This window comes from Corapipo altera, unplaced genomic scaffold (assembly GCF_003945725.1).
Source record: "Corapipo altera isolate COAL_440 unplaced genomic scaffold, ASM394572v1 1, whole genome shotgun sequence".
Lineage (NCBI taxonomy): Eukaryota > Metazoa > Chordata > Aves > Passeriformes > Pipridae > Corapipo > Corapipo altera.
This window is the reverse complement of record NW_020884873.1, coordinates 272,404-288,667: the sequence shown is the minus strand read 5'-3', so window position 1 is coordinate 288,667 and position 16,264 is coordinate 272,404. Positions and strand designations below refer to the sequence as shown.

The following is a 16,264-nucleotide window of genomic DNA, read 5'->3' as shown; positions in this document are numbered from 1 at the left end:
TAATGAAATGTCTCGTAGGATAAACATAGCCCGTGCCTGCGTTTAGTTTCCTAGTTAAAATTAAATCAACATGCTTTAAGCAAGGACTGTATACATCTGCTAGCCGCAGACTAGCTATTTGTAACGTCACAGGTCTTTTCCACAAACAAAAGCAGCAATTCAGCGGGATTTTAACTTTAAGCTTCAAATTTTTCGTCAGAGCAGTAAAAACACCGCACGAGAGAGTCCTTATTTTCTTTAGTTTCACAGATAATTAAAAGTTTTGCAAAAGTGAGCCCTCGTCTGCCCGTTCCCACCCCCCCTCCATAAAAAAGGAAAAAAAAAAGTGAAAAGAGGAGAAAACGAGACGAGAGGAAAAAAAAAGGAAAAGAGAAAAAAGTAGGTGGAAAAACAAGAGTGAAAACAGAAAAGAAGAAAAATAACCCAACGCTTTTAAATATCACCCAACAGAAGCCAAACTATATACAAAGCCTGCTCAAAGAACAAAAAGAAGCAATATTTTTTTTTGTAGTTTAATTCACGAATTTTCCCCATGCCCTACCTTCTTCTTTAAGTTTTAATCCATGAAGTCTTTTCCCCTTTACAGTTCTTCATATACAAAGCCTTTCCAGCCTTGGTTTATATCCCATCAAGCCGAGTATTACAGAATTCCCCTGCAGCCCCCAAACCAAAAATGACTACCAGAAAAGGGAAAGCTGTTCTCTTTTTGTCCCTGCTTTGTTTACAGAGCTGTCAGTGGTTAGTTAAACTCTGCCTGGAATCTGGCATTTAAGGCCTGCTCTAAGATTGCTTCCTGTGCAGGGCTGGAGGCCTCAGCTTCCTCTGCAATCCTAAACTCTGTGCTGCACTCCGAGGATTTCCACCCCCCATGGCTCCCCCCCCAAACCACGTTTCCCAGCCCATTAGTCCATTTATGCTACAGAGAAAGCCACCGTGCAGATGCTGACTAAAACTTTCAAAAGTGGCTTATGAGATGCTTGCAGTTTAAAGGAAACAAAGCCAAGTTGCATTTGTAAGTTATTTGAAGCACTCTGTTTGCAGATGTTATGTTCCTTACCACCAGTGCAGCTTCCAAGTGTCCTCCACATAAAACCAGTGGCACTAGCAAAGCCTTGAATGGCTTAAGGGAATTCATGGGGGTTTTTTGACCCATTTTTTGGATTAAAACACTGCTGAGGGCAAGGGTTTTGGGAAGATTATCTTATTAGTTTACTTTTCCTAAGGGTGTTTTTCTTTCTGATTTGTTTCTGGATTGGGGGGATTTAAAATTTTGTTGTTGTTGATGTGATTTTCATTGCATTTGTCTGGCTGGGGTTGTTTTGTGGAGGTTCAAAGGGAAAGTTAATTTTGCAAATCTGATAGAGACACTGCAATTGCTGCTGCTTGCTGGTTTGTTTGTTTGTTTTTTAACTCACAGTTAGACCATATACCTAGAAAGCAAGTTGTAATAAGACTTCTTTCCAATCTTATGTTCACTTACTCTTACTACCACGTACCCCTTGAAAAACACTGAGCAGCTTATCTGCTGTCTTCTCACGAGAAGTGTTTCCACCTCTGCCTACATGTGCCACTAAATCCAGTCTCAGTTCCTCTGCTAGAGGGCTTGTGAGTTGCAGAACTGATGTGGTTGCCCCTGGCTGAGACAAGGATCAAAGGAGGAATGATACACTACAGAGCAAGTTCAAAGCAACATGCTGGGTTTCTGTGTACAGAAAGCAGATGATGGTGTCTGCAGAAACTAAGACTGTACTAGGCAGCAACATTTATTCTGTGGAGTATAGTCACTATCAGGGATTTAAAATATAAAGAGTTGACAGTTAGGATGACACCTTGTGTGCCAGAATTGAAAATCCCAAAACTTTTGTCCTGCTCTACCTTCCCAAAGCAGACACGCTTTGACATCTGATTTATTTGCACCTTTATCACCTCTCTCCACCTCTGTTAAGGTACATTCTTCTTCTGCACACCACCCAACTCTGTGCACCCACGTTATACCCATCCACCCTTCCCTTTCCTCATGGTCCTCAGCACCATCTCTCATCTCCAAAAGCTCAAGCTCTCTTCCTCATGAGGAAGTATGAGGAAGATAATAACAACAATCCAGAACTATTTCTGTTCCTCCTCCACTCTGGGAGATTGCACAGCAGTGATAAGAAGTTCCCAGGTGCAGCAACCTTACTCCATCCTCAGGGTGGTTTTACTGCTGTGCAGTGGAGATCAGATGGATGGTTGTCTTGGGAGGACATCTAGGGTTTATTAAAGTGCCTCCTCTCAAAGGACTGAGGTCCAGCCACTGCATGATATTCAGAAGAGCTGGAATCCAAATATCTTTCTTGTTTTCAAAAATTAGGCACCCATTGGGAAATAGAGACAAGTCAACAGTACAACATTTAGTTAGCAAAGCTATATCAGTGCAAGAAAAAGTCATCAGTTCACTTGAAGAAGTCTACTGTTCAGTGTTGTTCACTGTCTTCCCAAAAATGATAGTCTTTCAGCCTTTGAGAACCACTGGCCAATGACATCAATCCATCTAAAAGTGTATAAAATCTAAGATTCTCAGACAGTTCTTGCCTCTCAAAAATTGCTTTACTTATAGATTAAGGTACCAATTATTTGAAGCATTTTCTACAAAACATTTTTGGGAGAATGTACCTTTTAATTCTTCTTTTTTTAAAATAGAAATTGTTCATGAGTGAAAATATCCTTGGACAAAATGTAACACACCACCCAGCTCCATTCCAGAGCCTGCCTTCAGAACCACATGTGAAAATATCTCTCTCTGTACCATCTCATGTATGCAAAGAAATTTTATTTTTTTTATTCTTCAATTGCATTTTTTTTCCTGCTACTCAGTTTAATAATTTGGTGTCAGACCAAAAAAGTTTAATTTTTCTGAAAAGAGGAAAACTGTCCCTAAGAAAACCATTTCAAATCAAAAGCAATGTTTTCTTCAGCCTCCAAACCCCAAAAAGTTATCTAGCTCTATTTTAAATGTAAAAATTTTGGTTTTAAAAGTATGATGGAAAATATTTTGATATCTTTTTTCTCCAAATTATTTCCAGGTATGTTTTTCACCTAATTCAAGTAGAATTCATCAATAAATTTTAAAGAAGCAGAAACATATATATACATATTTAGTAAATAGATGTAGATGTCTGAAACAGTTTGACGAGTGCTATTCCCCTGACATCCACATATATATAAAAATAAATGGAATATGGGCTACTCTTACACTGTGAAAAGGTTCACCACAAAACTTATCAGTTTGTTGCTTCTACCTGAAAACAAGACCCTGGCACCTTTTCAACCTTTACATCACTGAAATAATACTGAAAGAATCTAAAGTGGACACTTGAGAGTTTTCTATCAGCAGACTCAGAAGAGGGACCTGTAGAAGAATGCCACAAAGATCTTTGACCTTGCCTTTTTAAAAAAAAAAAAAAAAAAGAAAAACCTCCCAGAATATACTGAAGGTAATTCTTTCTCAGGACCTCAGGTTTTACACAGCCTCACATACAAAGGTCTTTTCAGGATCTCTATGTCTTTTGATTCTGAGACTGAACCTTTACATCTCAGCATGCTTGATGAACCCTGTGGTCTTCCTGAAGACATACTAAGACAAAGAGATGACAAATAAGCAAAGTAACTCACCTACAACATTTATTCACACTGCCATGGTACTTGAATCAGAATCACAGCAAACACCATATCCCTGCAAAAACCCTCTTCGTTTCAAAAGCTGTAAGAATCTATCCCTCCCTCTCTGCACCTTCACATAACAGCTCTGATCTTCAGTTGACTATGGGTTATTGCTAAAATGTGTTGGCTTTCACTGTCTTGCTAAGAAGTCCATTCTTGAAGAAAGGACGTTTAATCCTTCACAGAACAAGGCACACATATGCAGTCCCATTTATGTTTCATCCCATGAGAGAGTTCAAAACTTTTTAAATCTTATTTCTTTAAGCTTTCATCAAGATAAAAAATCAGAGGAAGGTACAGTTATACACAATTGTAAATGACAACTAGGTATTTGAATGGCAGTTTACTGGAATATGCTTTCTGAAAGCAAAAACATAAATTGGTTTGGTAGAAACACATATGAAACCACATAACTGTATAATTCTAGTATAGACAGTAAAATAACTTACTGTTCTGGCTCAGATTTAACACTGTCTTCACCTTATTCCCAGCACTGGTTTCAGAGACAACTCAGTATCCAGGGGAACTTAAAAAACAGATGAGCCAGACTGTTAAAAAGCAAAAATGTGAATTGCTACTCAGGTCTTTGACAAACAGAAATGTCTTTCTTTCGAGACCTATCAGTCATCTTTCCATTACACTGAATGAGCTCCCAGAGTGCAATGTTTACACAGAACCCCTGCACCCTCTTCAACCTAGTTGAGCCAAGAAACTTCAAGTCAAAGCATATTCCCTAATATAGCACGGCTGTGTATTGCACGTGGTCCTACCCAAGCCGTGTCTGGTCGCAGCACTGTACAAGCACATGCCATCTTGCTTTCTTTGTAATGAGAGGAACCTTCTGCTAAATTTCCTAGCTTATCTAAAGACATCTGCATGCACCATGTACCAGCTACGTCCCTTTCCTTCCTTATCCCAACAAGCCTCTCGTGCTGGTGAATGAAGTGGCACACACCCCACTCTGCACTAATGTAGAATCTCACTACTGTGGGAGCTGATAGAAATTTTAGAAGCCTTCCCAAGTCCAGCTACACATAGATTTTTTACATTCTTATAACTGAATATTTGATTGTCCTCAGACCTGTCCTCACTGCAGGATCAGGTGGTAACACAAGACCTAAATTATTGCCCTGTCATTGCCCTCTTTTTTTCCTTAATACTACCACCAAAAGTATCAAATGCCTCATTAAAGTTTGACCAAGACTGCAAGTAGCTTTGTGAGTTGTACCCCATTAACCCAAATGTCCCATTTGCTCATTTGCCTCCACTTCAGTTGTCCCTGGTGTGGAAGTGTGGACTTTTCAAATATCAGTAGAGGACTGCTTAGTGAGAAGCATAGAGGATATTTTACTTTGTCTGGCTACGTGCCATGATATCTACTGTATCCCTAGGATATTTCCCTTTCTTTCTACCTCCTCCACCTCAGAAGTGAAAACAGAACCCCATCATTGCCCCTTTTGCAGCTGAAAGCAGGTCAGCAAGCAACATTTGTTGTCTAAATGTGACTTGTTTAATCTGGCACCCATGAAATGCGGGTATGACAAACATTCTGCTGCAATATCTGGGAGAATTAGAGTTCCTTAATCTATATTCAGTCAAAACAAATAAATCGTGGTTTTTAATAAAATCTGTCAAAAAATTTGGAAGTTATTTTCATTGCTCCCCTATTAATTCTACTTTAGAAGCATTCAGTGCCACTCAGATCTTTTAGAAACAGGCATAACTTCATTTAAGTCAAAAAAGTGGAGTTCAAAAGACTGATTTGTCTTTTGTCATACCTCATGCATGCTCTTTCTTTAATCTGAGATGCTGGATATCTCTGGAATCATACAAACTCCTATCAAGCAGCTTTATACCTTCCCAAACAGAATAGCTCATTTGGAACTTAAGGTAAAATTAACCTACCAGGTCATATGAACACTCAGTTTTATTCCAATCTAGCCTGTGTCTTGTTTCATCTTATCACGCTTGTTAGGACTTCCACAGATAATTCACCAATGGCAAACCAACCAAGTGCAGTTCATAGTTAGCATAGGAAAACCAAACTTTGGAGGTTTCTCAAGGTCTCAGTTTTAGTTCTTAGAACATTTCACTTCCAGCTACATGTGTATGTCCAAACCACTGACTTTATGTGAAAAAGGTAGAAAATTTCCTAGAATTTCAACAAGGAAGTCAAAACCCCCATCTATTAAAATCTCTGCTTTTAGTATAAGGTACAGTTTCCATCATAAGAGTAAAAAAAGCTTATGTACATCAGTGGGGCATTTTTAAACCTGATGAACGTGTTAGTTAACATCTCTGTGGTATCCTAAGCAAAACTATAAAGTAATTACATAGAATAGAGATTCTCAGTTGGTGCTCTGCAGACTATGATGGTCCATGGGATCACTCCATGGTCCAGGCCCTCAATTCACACAGATGCTGAACATGTTTCACACACCTTCAGCACAGGTTACCAGAGTGTACATCACAAATATCCTTGAAGCTGTCAGGCCCTGTGTCAGCTCCAGCTGCTGCAGGGTGAAGCACATGAAAGTGCTGACAGTGACCCTTTTATATGACTTTGTCCCTGCTGAAGTTAGCTCGAGTCTGAAACTAAAAGATCCATGGTCTAATTCAGCACTGAGGAAGAAGCACTACAGAGCTTCATTGTCTCAGAGGTGTTAGCAAACATCTAGTGTGCTGCTGCCAACACCACAATACACTTCTAACCATGCAGCAGTAGTAGCTCTCATCTCAGAACCAGTCAGTTGTAATGGAAAGTCCCCATTTTTCTGTACTCCCCTGGGGAGGTTGAGTATGAGTATACCATTTCCATTCCTACTTCCTTCCTCTCCTTTCTCCTAGTGCACAATGACATAAGGGTCTGGTAGAGCTTTCTCTTGACCTTTGGATTTGCATATGCTGGTCCCACCCCTGATCTCTGTGACATTTGTCTATCATTTCCCATTAGCAAACAAAGCAAGAAACAGGACATTGCTGGAAGCCGCTGGTACAGCCACTGGTTCTCATGGTAGAAGGATCGACCCTTGACTCTCCTCTTTGACTGTCCTCTGAAGTATTTCAAATATGTTGTCCCCAAAGATCAAAAGACACTGATATTCGTATACAAACTAGAGTTGGAATCCTGGTCCTGTTGGAATCCCTGGCACACTTCCCAGAGTCTTCAATCAGGACTGGATTCCACCCTAGCAGGACAAATTCATCTAATATATACTATGAAAGTTTGTTAAGCTTATCCTGCATGTCAGAAACTGGTCTGATCTCAGATTTTGCCAATAAAAGCTACTTCATCCTCTCATACCTTTGTACACACAGATACAAAGGCAGAATTTCTTTTACTCCTGTAGTGCTTGTTTGTGGGAAACAAATTATTTTTACTCACACTGTTATCACTGAGGAAATACTTGGTCTTTGCTGTATATATAAAGGGCAGAAAAGCTGCACTGCCCCTTACTACTGTTTAATCATAAGTGCAAATATCACAGGCAACGACAATGATGGCTGCATTCTGAAGGACAAAATACACAAAACCATTTGTAAAAGTGCTTAGTCCCAAAATGAGCTCTGACTCGCATTCACTTTTTCTCTGCAATCAAAGACTGGGAAGCAGGCTCATGGGATATCATTCACTAGTTACCCTTGCCTTTTATCTTCTTCTACCAGCAAAGACCTTCATCTAATCACAAGAATTCCCACAGTCCTCCCGTGTGCTTTGCCACAAATCTGTGGCCTGACAGTTGAAATTGTGGCAATGCCCCTGCTGTTGGCCAGCTTCATCTCTCACCAAAACTCCAAGAGCAGAAAACCAGTGCCCGTGCCAACAACTTCCAGTTAGGAGCTCTTTGCTTTTAATAATAGGAAAGAATGACAAGCTTACATGATCAAGATATACTAAAGAGAAAATGCGCTTCTCTCCCTGTTAAATGACAATGCCAATTCTCCCACTGATTTCTAATAGAAAAAAAAATTAGAGCTTGGAAAAGAATATCACGCAGGCAGAAGCTGCACAGCGGTGGAAAGCCAGTCTTCCATTTCTGGCCTGCACGAACAAAACTGCTACCACATATCCCTTTAAGGGCAGATGGAAACAGAAATACCTGCAGGAGCTGATGACCATGCACCGAGTACTAACCACTGTGATGCTGCCAGTCCCTTCTGGATGTGCAAAGCCACAACAAACCCACACAGAGAGGTACCACCACAAAGGTATGAAGCAGAACAAGCCATGGGAGCAGAAAGCATACGGGTGCTCTTGCCTAGTGGATTTAGCCACCCAGTGATGCAGCAGGAATGTCACAAGATAGGGCAGTCTGGTGTCCATCATGACAACCAGAGGCTCATACAGCAGTCACAGCTCTGGCAATAGGCAGAGGAGTTGAGCTAAGAGAGGAGCAGGCATCAGCCAGGGAAGATGGTGCTCTAAGTGCAGGAGCACTTCTTCTGCACTAGTGGTAGGAGTGCAGCTCTTCACATTTGACTTTCCACTTAAGCAGGGTTTTCCTGTCCAGGCAAGGAGCTGATCATAAACGGGAAGTATCTGCCACTCTGACTTCTGGTACTCTGCTCCCATTCCTCTCACTGAATGCCCTCCTCTTGTCCTACACTTGCAACCACCCCTGTTGACCTTCATGCTCACATGCAATATTTCAGCAATAAGTTTTCTGAATTTGTTTCCAAGTAGGTTTTATGAATGTTTTAGCACTGTGTTCACATACTTCCTCTGTATCTCTCAGGTTTTGGATTAAAAAGCTAAGGTAATGTCATTAAAAATAACAAAACGTTTGAGCAAATCTTAAGGTAATGTTCCAACAGCAACATTCGTTCAGCCAGGCTTCAAACTTCATGTTTTCTGGAAGACATGTCAAAATACAAAATCATGATATATTAAGCTACATAGTCAGTCATAAAAAAGTAATAGAAAATAATGTGAAGATACAATGTAGCCAGCTTCCTATGCCTTCAGGTTTGTATTTTCAATCCTTTTTCTTTCCATCTTAAAACATGCAGCTCTAGGAATCCTAGTGCTGAGGATCATAAACTCAAATAAGCATTGATGGGGTCTCTCTTGCTTGCTCTATTGAGGCAGCAGTAAGCAACAGTACCAAGTTTCAATAATTTTTAAAGAAAAAAAAGAAATAAAAAAAACCCCACATACCTAAGGTTCTTCAGATTGCTGTTATTTCTAGCTGTGCTCTAAGGGACAATTAGTATTTTGAATACAACCACTTGCTCAGAAGAAATGAATGGTAAATTTTCAAGGTCTTACCTGGTACTCTTTAACTTATCTTCCCTCCCAATACCAGTACATTTACACAAACACAATGCACATCACTGTGATAGATACATTGCAGTTGAAAGTCCAGTTATTCAACAGCAGAGCATCATGGAAAACTGTGGAATTCCATCTGGAATGGATCCAGCTGCAGAAACTTCTACTGAGCTTTTCCAGCTCACACTTTTAGTCATCTTTAAAAGCAAAACCCAGATTGTTGCCTGCCAATGTGTCTCTAATAGGCAGCTATTCTGTGTCATTTTGGTTGAAAACTGAATCTTTAAAGAGGTAAAGCAAGGCAGCAAAAATGCAAAGCCTTTCAGCACAACAATTCAGACAGGGTACCACAAAATAGACGTCCCTCAAACCATTTGCCATATTTGAAGTCTACGTCATACGTCCCCACTTTATGCTGAGTTTAGCTGAAAACAAGGAAACACTGACACAACAATGTCACCAAACCAGAAGGCCCAACAACAGTGAGGCTTTGCTACAACGAAAAGAAAAATAGGCATACTCTGCCTGAGCCAGTACAAAAGGTGATGCAGTAAGACTACAATATTGTCAGCTCCCCTCACGAGACTGACGTAGGAAAGTTGGTAAATAATCTTGACAATAACCCAACTACTATATCTAGACATTCAGGAACACTTATTGCCAGCCAACAGCACAACAGCAGGGCATAGGTAAACCCCTGCATGAGACTGCATGCTTCACCCTGTTGGGGAACAGCATCATCAAAACTTTCAGCAGAGCCTGGCTCAGAGTCTATTAAATGAGACAGGTGAGATGTGACAGTATCCTGTGTGCTTAACACTGAGAACACACAGGCATTCGTAAATGTTTCTTATTAAGGTCACAAAAGGAAGTTACACTTGAGCACTATATCAAACCAATAAATTTTAAAGTTGTTCAATTTTTCTAGTAACAGTGCCTCAGACAATATCTGTGTGGTCAAGAAAAAAAAATTTGAAAAAGTATAATTTTCCATCAAAAAGTAAGCGGAAAAAGAATAATTTCTGTGCTGCACATTATCTACTACCTTTCCCTAGGTCCTCTTCCATAAGGACCTAAAACCACTATGGAGTCTACTTCAGCATTCTTTGTTACCATGTAAGTTTTACCCAGCTCAGACTGAGACACAGAGCACACTTGACTGCTCACAGTGTAAGTTCTAGGCCCCAAAGGCACATGAAGCACCTTTTTCACAGTCAATCCACAGAGAGCAGTTGTATGTGTGCAAACTGTTGGCCAAAACCAGAAATACAAAGGTGGAAAGGGAAGGAAGAGAAGACAGCTTCAAATCTGTTCTCAAATGCAGTCACATGGGAAAGCAGCTTATTTTTACTAAGCAAATTGTTTTTCAAAACTCAGTCACCTCATCTTTAGTTATGGCCTAGCTGAAAAGAACAGTTGTTGAATTCAGCCCTCAAATCTTACGCCTTCTTCAAAATTAAGAAAGCAGAAATAATTACATTTATGACATTTTGGCCTCCTGATGTTGGGTGCTTCACAATGACCAGATCTGATGGCTCTGCACGAGTGGACTACAGCTAGAGACACAGTCTCTGCAAGGATACCCTGTTAAATACATGGGAAAAAGCACTAGGATGGCAAGGGAACATAGGCCAGAATGGGAAAAGAAGTCTGAAAGAAGAAATAGACTGTGGAAAATATGTACAGAGAAGGATCAAACTAAAATTCCAGATGATAATGCTTGCAAACTTGGAGGACTTTTACAATCTGCACCCAAGATAAAACCCCTGAAAATAGCTTGCTCCCTTAAGGAGAACAAAGAAAATAAAAGCCAGATCTGAAAATCATACATAAACATGAGTAAATTAGTCAGATTTTTCAGTGCTTACCTGAACCAAATAAACTTTTATAACTTGTAAATACTGACAAGTGTCACTTCAGATACTATTACACGATTCCCTAAACATAAAAGACAGGTTGGTCTGTAGTTAAATCTTTTCTCCCTTGCTTTTCCAATGCTGAAAGTAATTGAAAACAGAAGACATGCTTCTTGATGTAGCCTAACTTTTCAGGAACGGAAAGTATAAATGTTAGTTCTAAACCTGATGCTGTACATCAAATATGCACTCAGTTGCACCCATCTACCTTCACAAAAATACAGTAAAAAGCCAAAAACATGAACACTTACATTCACACAAAATATATGCAAAATATACCTTAGAGCATGTATTGAGTGATACAGTTTGCAAGACACCCCAAATAAAAATCCACATAAAGATGGGACCAGTTTTCTTGGACAAGGAGTGCTGGAGAAGACACCAACTCATAATGTACTTACTTCAAACAAAATGGTGTCACAAATAACATCATAAAAATTCTGCCCAAAGCACGGTACTGTATAGGGAATACATGTGATTACAAGGTCTGAAGGATGTACACATACTTCAGAGAGGGCACATTTTGGGAACAGATCTGAATTTTTACTATTTTTCTTACTGCTTTAGTCCATATTATTTTGGTATTTACATGTAAATTGAGACAGAAACATATTTGGAGATGACTAAGCAGTTTCTTGATTTCTACTAAGTACCAAAAAGCAGTCTTGCCAATTTATTCATATTTAAGTTTCTACGACTTAGTATAAACTCACTTCCAAGAACTACATAGGTCTTCTTTAAGTACATGTAGCAAGAAGTCAATGAATGCTGTGCCAGCTGGCAGATTAAACAAGCCATTAAAGCAGGCTCCTACTGAATTTAAAGGATTGGTTTTCATCTTTTCCCTCTCTTTGCCTCTACATCCAGATGCAGACTCCAGATTTAGGGAATATTTTCCAGTACCAGTAAAAAAAGTAAAAGAAATGCCCTTGGTACTTAGTGAGTTTTTCCTCCAATGTGGTCTCCTGCTGCACTTGGAATTCATTCCATTGCTGTATGGTTTGCAGTGGTCTCAAAATAACTCTGACTACATAAAAAGATGGGGAAAGGGTGTTTAAGGTAGGTATGACTCTGCATTCAAAAGCAGGGACAATCAAGGTAATTGACAATTGGGATAATTGATCTTAGTGGATGATTTCACTCAGGCCATCACCATCCCAGAATGCAGTCCCAGAAACCATATCCTTCAGCCCCTTGTGTAGGAGACCAACACTGTTGCTTGTATGTTACATTTGGGAAAGGCAGAGCCCACCAGGATTGAGGACAAGGCCAACACCAGCCTGGAGCATCCAAGCAGAGAGAGACCTGGGAGTTTGGATTGACAGGAAGCTGAACAGAAGCCAGCAGTGTGCCCAGGTGGCCAAGAAGGCCAATGGCATCCTGGCCTGGATCAGGAACAGTGTGGCCAACAGGTCCAAGGAAGTGATTCTTCCCCTGTACTCAGAACTGGTGAGGCCACACCTGGAGTGCTGTGTCCAGTTCTGGGCCCCTCAGTTCACAAAGGATATTGAGGGGCTGGAGCAGGTCCAGAGAAGAGCAACAAGGCTGGTGAAGGGACTCGAGCACAAGTCCTATGAGGAGAGGCTGAGGGAGCTGGGGCTGTTCAACCTGGAGAAGAGGAGGCTCAGGGGAGACCTCATCACTCTCCACAACTCCCTGACAGGAGGCTGTAGCCGGGTGGGGGTTGGTCTCTTCTCCCAGACAACTATCAGCAAGACAAGAGGGCATGGTCTTAAGCTCTGCCAGGGGAGGTTTAGGTTAGACATTAGGAAGAATTTATTTACAGAGGGGGTAATCAGACATTGGAATGGTCTGCCCAGGGAAGTGGTAGATTCACTGTCCCTGGAGGTTTTTAGGATGAGACTGGATGTGGCTCTTAGTGCCATGGTCTAGCAACTGCAGCAGTGTTGGATCAAGGGTTGGACTTGATGATCTTGGAGGTCTTTTCCAACCCAGTTGATTCTATGTTTATGTGATTCTATGATTTCTCTACAGTCTTCAGTCTACAGGACTTCAGTGATGAGAATTTAAAAACAACTATGGTAAAGCCCCATGCCTTCACACAACAGAGATCTTCAGCATTTAACTTTTCCTTCAGAGGTTCAAAGAAGCATTTAAACTTTTTAAGGTATCTGAACTTCATGGTCTAGCAGTATTCAAAGGATGAATGACTCTAGAATAAACACTGGTATTAAACTTGCCCTGTAGTCATCAATAAAGAAAGCTATATAACTGTTTCAGATAAAAATTACCTATAACAGTTTTCCAGATAAAACCTCCCAAAAGATCCAAGTTGTATCTGCCCCCTGTGGCCATTTCAGGCTGACTGGAACTATTGGAAAATGAGGGAGTAGGAGTGGCTTTTGAAATACCTGGAAAATAATGTTACAAAAATTGAAATTTTTAAGTCTACCTCAGTATTTCAATTCCCGGGTAGTAAAATGAGTTCAGTCCCATAAACTTGCTACTGAACTAGAAAACTAAAAGGCCTTAAACCCAAATATGGGCTCACAGCCAGAGGCTGAGATAGCCAGCTCTGGAACTTGACCATGACTTGGAGTATCTCCTTTCCCAGGAGCGAGAAGCCCCTGCAGGCTCCTGCTCAGGCACCGTCTGGTCCCACGAGGTGAGTGGACCCCTTGCTCCCAGGCAGACCTTGGGACCATCCTGACCCATGCAATGACTTCAGAATTTGTCTCAAACAGAGTGTGATTTGCCAGAATTGTTCTGGGGGTCACAAACACTCCCTACTCCCTTCTTAGGGGGCAGTTTAGTTCGTAACTGTAAAAGCTGAAGTGTAAAAACCTGAATTTCGCATGCAATTCTTTGTTTCTAATCCCCGATATCCGTCAGGGGACTCCCTTACTTGGCCAGCAGTTGGGCTTCATTAGACTTTTTATGATGATTCTTTCTGTTGTGCAGATATGTGATGAATCTCAGATGTTTAAATAGCATATAAGAGTGCTCCATTGACCTTGTTGAGTACAGTTGGAGGGAAAGAAAGGTAATTTTCCTCAAAGAAATGTTAAAAATGTGTCTCAACCATAGCACAGATGCAGAGGATAAAGAAACTCCAGAGGGATTAAAATATTTTAGATTAATTTGGAAGAAGGCCACGCTGTTTAAAGCCTGGTTAGTTTGGGCCTTTCCAATTCCTCACCATATAAACAAACCCATTTAAACTGCATTTGTTAGAAGGAATGTTTTTAAAAAAAATCCCCCAAAGCAGTTGTAACTCAAATGACCTCCAGTTCTGTATTCTCCTCTTACTGCCTAAAGAACAAACACATGTAGAATATATTCTAGCCAGAACTTGTGCATGATTCATACTGCTTGAAAATTAAATCATTTAAGTATAGGGATCCTGGCTCCCTCAAGCAAGGTTTTAAAACTGAAGCAAGGTCAGATCTGGTTGGTTTTGGAGCCAGTTTCCCTACTTTGAATGAGACCATTGCTTATAGATTTTTGCTTGTGGCTGAGTGGAAAAAATGAAAAGATTACAGTAAATTGAAAGGAAGAGAAAGGGAGGGAGGGAGACAGAAAGAAAGGATTAAAGGAAGAAGGAAAGAAAGAAAGAAGGAAAGAAAGAAGGAAAGAAAGGAAGAAAGAAGGAGAGAAAGAAAGAAAGGGAAAAACAAAAGAACCTGTATCATCAACACAACTATATAAGAACTAGCCAAATGTTCAGTGACTGGCAGAAGCAAATCCTTAATTTTTACTCCCTTTCAAGGTCATATTTTGCTGTTTTGCTTATACAGAACAGAGGTTTTGCAGGTAGAGTCTTCCAAGAGAGGAGTCAGAGGGTGGTACTAAATAACCAGAACAAAAAGTTGCTAACCCTTATGAAGTTAATTGAGTTGAGACACAAAAGAACATGAGGGTAGCAGTGCGCCAGTCAGAGGGGTAACAAGATAAAACACAGATGGAGTAATTTTGCACAATTAGCATCTGCAAAACAGTGGGCACTTCAAATAAAAGAATTTTCCCTATTATAAACCGTAAATCCCAGAGTAACTCAACATTAAGGATCACCTATCTGCCACGCAGATGAAGAGAGCTGTCTAGTGGTCCCAGGCCTCCTTGAGTTGTTGAAATAGTACCCAAGTATTTGACTGTAAGTCAGTCACTGCACAAATTCCTCTCTCCCCAGAGGATGTGAGGCAGCTGGCACATCTGAGTACAAAATATTGTCTGCCCTCTCCCAAATACCCAAAGGAGCCAATACAATTGCACCACTGAATGTCGGCTTCCTGAGGATGAATATGGCAACTTGCTTGAAGTTCAGAATACAATTCAATAGTTTAGAATACAAAATGAGGAAAAAATGTAATTTTCATTATAGGGAATGTACCTTTAGATAATAAAGAGATTAATTTAAATTCTGGGATTTGAGAGGTAGCATCCCTTCTCTTAATGAAGTCATTATGAGATATTCTGAATACGATATTGCAAGAGGCTATGATGGTTCTGGCACTGTGGCCATAAAATTCAGCTGGGATAACGGTTTCTTCCATGACAGCACATAATTTGTGCCACGATAGCACATAATTTACTTTCTACAATGCCACCAGTTTAACTTTTCCATGTCATTTTTAATCTTGATTGTTACACCACATTTGCTATTAACAGATTCTTCAGTATCTCACGCACATTTTTACTTTGACTGCATCTATAGCCAACCCTGTGCTTCCATATTCAGTCTGCTTGCATGGATGGAAGGGACACATTAAGCTCTCTTTGAAAATACTCCAGGTTTGCAGGGATGTAACAATAAGGAGAAAGCTGGCCAAGGGGACTTAACATCAACAAAAAATCAGTACAGAATGTGGCTGGGCTTTTTCTTCAAATATCATGTATGGACCTTTGTTGACATACCTCTCTACACATTCATGAAAACAAGATGTTTTCTTGTCACTCATGTTTTACCATGACAAACACAATGTTTAAATAAGTACTTCACATAATTTCAGAAAGAGATACTAGACAGTAAAATTCCATGTTAGCAACAGAAATAGCCAACTCCTATTTTTTTAGTACTTGGAATTTTCTATTCTGTGCTTAATTATCACCATCAACGCATGAAAACACAACAGTTATTATATCCTAAACTTTTCCTTTGAAATGTATTTATTTTTAAAATTCACTCCAAGAATTTTATAAGTTAGTATTTTTCAACACTCTTTTCACTCATATATCCTTGCTACAATTCTATGTCCACATATTTTTTATTTTCTGCATCTTCAGTAGGAGTTGGGTTTGTTTGCTCTACCATCTCCCACAGCGGCTTCTCTACTTCATGTAGAAAGATATGCAGGACTCATATGATATTTCTGTTGTGGTCAGAATATCAAGTAGTTCTAACCTCCACATGTCTGAA

The 16,264-nt window shown here is 40.1% G+C and overlaps 1 protein-coding gene across 11 annotated transcripts in view; it reads right to left on the bottom strand.

Moving 5' to 3' along the window:
* Positions 1 to 16,264, bottom strand: part of CALD1 (caldesmon 1) — a 196,550-nt gene that overhangs the window by 95,718 nt on the left and 84,568 nt on the right. For 2 of the 11 annotated variants that reach the window (XR_003530347.1, XM_027659550.1), the window contains exon 1: positions 542 to 796. The exons of 5 other annotated variants lie outside the window; for them this stretch is intronic. The gene's annotated coding sequence lies outside the window, so the exon portion shown is untranslated. Of the gene's footprint in view, positions 1 to 541; positions 801 to 16,264 lie in introns of those variants that run through there. 4 more of the 11 variants (XM_027659598.1, XM_027659615.1, XM_027659625.1 and 1 more) reach the window with 3 other exon arrangements.